We start from the raw sequence: 7,068 nt of genomic DNA on the forward strand, positions 1-7,068 counted from the left end.
AAGGGGCCCGTAGAAAGCTTAGGGCAGGGGATCTTGGAGCTCTAGAGTGAGGGCGAGGAAGGTAGGTGTTCAAGTGTGAGGATGAAATGACGCTCCTGATTTGAAGCTGTTGGAGGGTCCCCTCAGCACCTGCCCTCTTGGGCGGCGTAGATAGAGATGCACTTGAGGCGGTGATTTAACACACCTCATAGAGTCAAAGGGATCGCTACCCCGTGAAGTCGCCCAGTGTCACGACTTGTGTCACACGCCCTCACAGTGCCACAGGCTCCCTGTCACACACTCGGCGAGTCACACACCGTGTCACACGCAGTGTCTCACACTCCCAATACTTGGTTTCTAGCGCTCAGCTCTGGCTCTCTGGCGCCATCTTGAGGTGCTTGAGCAGCTTGGGCACTCCCTCTTGCTCAGGTTTTGGTACCCAGGCTGCCAAGTGCCCCAATTCAGTAGGACCTCCTGCCTAGCGCTGCTTTCTAAGCCAAGGCCCCATGTTCCAGGTCAGACGAATGGGGAAGAGCATCTGTAGCAAGGTCTGGTGCTATGTTTGGGAAAGGCACTCACATGAGACGACTGCTCTCTGGGTCTCTGTCATAGCCACCGACCCCCACACCACTCCATTTCTGTCCCTCCCTCATTTCCCCTACCTATCTCTTTCCAACCTATCTTTCCTCTGTCTCGTGGTTTTTTTTTTCTTCTGCTTTCTCATCTTTCTAGCCTCTGGGCCTCTTTATGTGGGGCATTCTTCGAGGTCGGGGTGAGATCTGTAGCTAGCTGAAGAAGCAATGGAGAACTACCATCTGGAAGGGCATCCCTAACCTCCACTCATCTCCCTTCCTGATCTGGACCCTCTACTCGCCCGCCCGCCCCGTAGCCCTATCCTTCAGCCCCAGGAGCCCAGCTGGGGTTCTCAACAGGAGACGCAGAATGCTGGTAGGAGGAGGGCCTGTCCTTTAAGTGGCTTTTCTCTGTCTCCTGCAAAACTCGCCCCATCGTAGAGCACAGCACCGAGGAGAAGCAAATCAGTGGGCCGGAGGGAAGAAATCTTCCACAGAGGAGCTGCCCCAGACTCCCTGCCCCCAGCATGTGCCTGCTGCCCACTGCAGCAAACCCGCCCCAGGCTGCTTGCTGGGAGCTATTCAAAGGCTCCTCTGTTCTCCTCCTTTGCTCAGGGCTGAGCAGGATCAGCAGCCTCAGAGCTGGGCAGGAAATGCTAATCTCCCAGATGTTCCCCTCCGTCCTCCCTGCTCCACCACCATCAACCCCTAATCCTGCACCAAGTGGTTGGAATCGAACTGGGCCAAGGCAGTAATAGTAGGGGAGGTGCTTATTAGTCTCTCCTGCTATATGTCCCTTCCTACTCCCGCTGCCAGGTTGTGTCTGTGGGGACCTGAGTTGGGACAACGTAGGTATGAGTATTGGGGCTTGTTTTCCCCTGGGAGGACAGGCAGAGCTGAGACTTTAGGAGCATGATTGGGGAGTAGAGGAGGTGGCGTCTGAAGAAGAGAAGCCAGGCTCTTGGCCCTGTACCAAACTGGGAGGAGGGACCAGTTGGCAAGTGAGGCGTTGGGGGAGGCTCCTCAAACTGACAGTGACTGAGAGTCCATCTGGGACTGTGTCCAGAGAATGAAGCTTGGGTGCTGCTAGGTAGGAAAATGGCTGGGATGCTTGCTGATATGTGTTTACCTGGGCTGGGCTCTAGCTGAGAAGGCTGGGATACATTGGAATCTGAAACCAAGAGAAAGGCTGTTGCCTCTGTTTGCTGTGATGCTGGCGTGCCTAGGTTGTAACCAGATAATCACAGGACCCAAGAAGCTGTTGTGAAGTAATGGGTTTATATGCCTGTGTGCGTGCTGAAGGGGGGCTGTCACTGAAAAGCCTTTGATCTGGAAGCTGTAGGTAAGACACTGGTACCCCTGGGACTGGCTATAGCTAAGCTGTTCCGTGTTAATTTGATGTGGTTAGGGCTGTGGCTGAAATACACTGTGTAGGTCTAGGAGATAAAAAAGCTGTTGCTAGGAGCCTGTACCTGAGAAGCAGGCTGTTACCTGGGATAAGAGCCGAGCTACTGTTGTATATAGGACTGTAGCTGGCACGCTATTGGTCCTGAAGCTATAGCTGTGATGACAGCGTATTGAGGATTGGCTATAGCTAAGATGCTATTGCCCAGGATTGTGACTGGGCTGTTCTTGTGTGCAAGGCTCTCACTGGGATGCTGTTACGCCTGCAGCTAAAGCTCTGAAGCTCTGGTGTAGCTAGGACGCCATTTTTTGGTAATATAGCTGGACCACTGTTGTGTGGGGGCTGTAGCTAAGACTCCGTTGTCTAGGAGATGAGGAGCTGTTCCCCAAGATGCTGTTCTGGGAGGTAGCATGCTACTGGAGATGGGAGCGGATCAGCTTAGGATGGTCCTCAGCGGCCATTGCTGGGTCTGGGATGGGCTGGGTAGGGGAGGGCAGGTGAGTCCTGTCTAGAGGTCTGGGAGATGCCAGCAACCTAAGGTCAGGCTGGAGCTGCTGCTCCGGGAGGCCTCGGCAGCTGCTCTGCTGTGGAGCTCAGAAGCCTGTTTTCATTACTGTTTTAACTCTTTTTTTAACCTTGTTTTTCTCTCGGCTGCACTTTCGCTCACTCATTAATTTTGGTATTTTTCTCACGGTGCCTCAGCCCCTGTCACGGCTGCCATGGCAACAGGAGGCAGTGTGCATAGTGCCAAAATATCTGATCAAAAAATAACCAAAATAAGCAAACACCAGGATGGCTATACTTGGGGCTATGGCCAAAAAAGTGTTGATGGGTGATATTCTGGAAACCCTTGGTTCTCACGGGAGCCCTTCCACTCCCCCTCTTCAATAGAGAAGCTTCTGAACCTTCTGATAACCTGGGAGGTTGCTCCCGAGGGATCACATAACATACTTTCCTGGGATTCTGAGATTTTCAGCAGTCCTTGGTCAAGCGACAGCTTTTCCTGGGGTTAGCATATGAGGAGAGAGTAAGATCTAAGAGTCTTCATATCTTCCCTAGTAGAATCCTTCTGCACCCACCCACCTACCCACTCACTCACCCCTCCCCTGCCCTGTCTTAGGCTTATCCCTCCTCCTCTGCTCCTAGCCCATGCTTGGTCATCTCCACTTTCCTCTTTTTTTCATCTAAGGCGAGAAAACTGCCGTCCCTCAGACCACCCCAGCCATCCCCAGCTCCTCAGTGAGTAGAGGAGGGTGCCATTAAAGAACTTAACAGTTCTAGGTATCTGGCCACCTCTAGCATTGCCTGCCTAAGGGGGTTCCTCAGCACCCCAAATACTCTAACCCCACTCTTATTTCCTCTCTCATTTCTTATTTCCCTGGAGAGACATCCTCTCCAAAGGGCAGGTTCTAAAACGAAGAGAACCTTGGGTGGCAAGGGAGGAAGAATCAGAAGTCTTCATATTACCTGTCCTGTGTCCCCCACCTCGTCCTTTAACCCTCACTAATGATCCCTCTGAGGGAGCTTGTCTGTCTGTAGCACTGGGAATTGGGGGTATAAGAGGAAAGCCCTTAATCATTCAGTTACATCTCTCTCTGTTCCTGTGCCCCACTCCCAACACACCTGCTTCCCCTCTGGGAATGCCCAGAGAACTTGTTTCCTGATCTTCACTTTCAATTTCTTTTCTCCCCTCCCTTCAAGAGCAGTAGTGGCCTTGGCCTCCTGGCAGAGCCTCCCTAGCCCGTTTCCATAGAAACCTGGTAGGTTGTGCAGTGCAGGAGTGGGAGGGGAGACAGAAGGAAAGAGGGACCAGGCCTCAAGGGCAGCCCCAGATGAAGGAACATGGGTACTGAGAGAACGTGGGGTTCTGCTCCATTCAGAGTGGGACCCTGCTTTGGGGAGGGGAGGTAAGAGGTAGAAAATGCCTGCTAGATCCTACTTGTGTGCAGTTTGCCCTGCTGCCTCCTGAGAAGGGAACGCAGAACTATCTTCGCTTGGCACAGAGAAAAGGGATCTCTCTCTCTCTCTCTCTCTCTCTCTCTCACACACACACACACACACACACACACATGCAGCCATCTTCACCTCTTTAAGATCCTTGTTTATCAGAAACTGCTTAATTGGGAATGACTTTCTTTCCAGGCAGGACCCATTAGTCTCTAAGACAGGGACCATGGGACACCTCTCCCCCAACAGCGACTTGGAATTAGAAGGCTGGGCAGCCCCAGGGGACCCAGTGGCCTCTGCTGACCTCATGGCGTGCAGCTCTCAAAGGCCTCATTCATGTCTGGGGGCTGAAGGCACCATTGTCCCCCCCCCGCGGGGGGGCATGTAGCTTGGGGACTCAGGGGTCTCGACTCAGAAGGAAGGAATGCGTCTGGAGAAGTTGCCCGCCCCTCCGGGGAGTGGGCCTCTAGTTTCAAGGTCCCCACCAGATCTCAGTCGGGACCCTTTCGTGACCCCAAGTTGGGTCCCCTGTAGTTCCCAGCAGCCTTCGCGCATCCCTTGAGGGTGGGGACTGCTGCAGTGTCAGAAAAGGGGCGGGCGAAGTCTGGCCCCACCTCTCTGCACTCGGGGAAACCAGTGCAGCAGAGTCGGGAGCTGTCCAGCACTTCAGGTTTGAGAAACTGCTAATTCGCCTAGGTGCCTATAGACACGGGCTCTGGAGCCAGCCCTAAGAGCTCATGAAGTCTTCCTCACCTAAGACCTCAGGCTACAACTGTCCTAGGTGGGCTTGGATGCTCTGGCGGGAAGCGGGAGGGGGGATCCCTCGATGCTTAGAACTGTCCTGGGGAGCAACATGCCCCTTACTCTATCTCAGGAGAACCCAAGAAGCGAACACAGTCTCAGATCTGAGCAGGAAAAAAAACCCTCGGAGTTCAGGCCTTGCATACCCTCCCCCACCTCTCTGCCTATGCCCGCTTTCCTCCCACTCTCCTCCCTTCCCTCCTCTTTTCCTCCCTGCTGGGTTGGGGGCTGCTGAATTATCATTTCTCAGTTCTACTAATGTGCTCCCTGCTGCGGGGAGGGATCATAATTCTGGGAGATGATTAAGTTTCAAATTGTTTTTCTTTCTGTTGTTGAAGATGAGGCTTTAATATGATCCCTCCTCAGTGGGGGAAAGCACCCCATCTCCCCTCTTTTAATACTTTTCTTAGGACAATACCTTTGGGGGGGTCCCCTCTAGACTTTTGGTTGTTTAAATTAGTAAGGGGAGTGAGGGGTACAAACTGACCCTTGACTCAAAGGGGAGTTCATACAGTGTACTGGAAAGAATTTAGACAAACAAGTATTCAACTCTTATCTCTGTCACTTACTGCCCCTGTGATTAAGCTCCTTCAACTTTCTGAGCCCCAGTCTCTTCATCTATTAAATGGGCTCATGGAGTGTTAGTGAGGATAAAAATGTTCAGTGGAGTTCGGCTTATGCCGAAACTCCATAAATGTTGGTAGTATGCCCCATGCTGTGTTACCCTGCTCCCAGAACCTCCCTGAGTTGGTTCTGTAAATGTTTATAAAATGTCTTCTATTTTCCAGGCATTTTGCAACAGCCATGAAGTGACCCATATGTCCCTCAAACACCCCTTCATCCACCTCCTTCCCTCACTTCAGCTTAGCTTCACTCCCATTGTAGCCTGTCTACTTTTGCTCTGCCATCGTGGTTCCCTGTCCATTCTTCCTTCTCTCTTTCTCTTATTGTCACCTCGATTCTTTCTTTCTTTCTTTCTTTCTTTCTTTCTTTCTTTCTTTCTTTCTTTCTTTATTATGTATACAACATTCTGCCTCGATGTATGCCCGCACGCCAGAGGAGGGCGCCAGATCTCAGTACAGATGGTTGTGAGCCACCCTGTGGTTGCTGGGAATTGAACTCAGGACCTCTGGGAGAGCAGCCAGTGCTCTTAACCTCTGAGCCATCTCTCCAGTTCCCCCTCCCCCCTTTTTTGAGACAAGATTTCTCTGTGTAGTCCTAGCCATTCTGGAACTCACTCTGTGGACCTCACTCTGTACATCTGGTTGGTCCCAAACTCAGAGATCCACCTGCCTCTGCCTCCCAAGTGCTGGCTTTAAAGGCGTGTGCCACCAAGTTCAGCTGTCCCCTGGATTTTTATCCTTCTAACATACATGCCTCTTTTGTCTTCATCATTGTTCATGTCACTGAGGCCACCAGAGTGAAAAAAGAAAGGAAGGGAGGGAGTTTTCAAAGGAAGAGAGAGACTCTTTTTTCTTTCTTTCTTTCTTTTTTCTTTTTGTTTTTTTGAGACAGGGTTTCTTTGTAGCTTTGGAGCCTGTTCTGGAACTAGCTCTTGTAGACCAGGCTGGCCTCGAACACAAAGATCTGCCTGCCTCTGCCTCCCGAGTGCTGGGATTAAAGGCGTGCGCCAATACCACCCAGCAAGAGAGAGAATCTTAAGTCATGATTTATGTGTGTAAGTCTGTAATGTACTATGCGTTCAACAGCGAATGTTGACCATATAGCAGACTTCTAAACGTTGACATCTGCACTGCAAGCTTACTTGTCTGCTTATCTCCTTTAGGAGCTGTCTTACTAAGGGTTTCTATTGATGTGAAAAGACACAATGACAGGGCAACTCTTCTTTCTTTCTTTCTTTCTTTCTTTCTTTCTTTCTTTCTTTCTTTCTTTCTTTATTATGTATGCAAGATTCTTTCTGTGTGTATGCTTGAAGGCCAGAAGAGGGCACCAGATCTCATTACAGATGGTTGTGAGCCACCGTGTGGTTGCTGGGAATTGAACTCAGGACCTCTGGAAGAGCAGGCAATGCTCTTAACCACTGAGCCATCTCTCCAGCCCCCCAGGGCAACTCTTCTAAAGGAAAACATTTAATTGTGGTTGCCCACTTACAGTTTCAGAGGTTTAGTCTGTTATCATCATAGTGGACCATGGTGGCACACTGGCAGACATGATGCTGGAGAAGGAGCTGAGAGTTCTATATCTTGCAGGCAACAGGAAGTGAGCTGAGACACTGGGTGTAGCTTGAGCATACTTGAGACCTCAAAGCCTGCGTCCACAGGGACACACTACCTCCAACAAGGCCACACCTACTCCAATAAAGCCACACCTCCTGATAGTGCCACTCCCTTTGGGGGCCATTTT

Source organism: Microtus ochrogaster, chromosome 18 (assembly GCF_000317375.1).
Source record: "Microtus ochrogaster isolate Prairie Vole_2 chromosome 18, MicOch1.0, whole genome shotgun sequence".
Lineage (NCBI taxonomy): Eukaryota > Metazoa > Chordata > Mammalia > Rodentia > Cricetidae > Microtus > Microtus ochrogaster.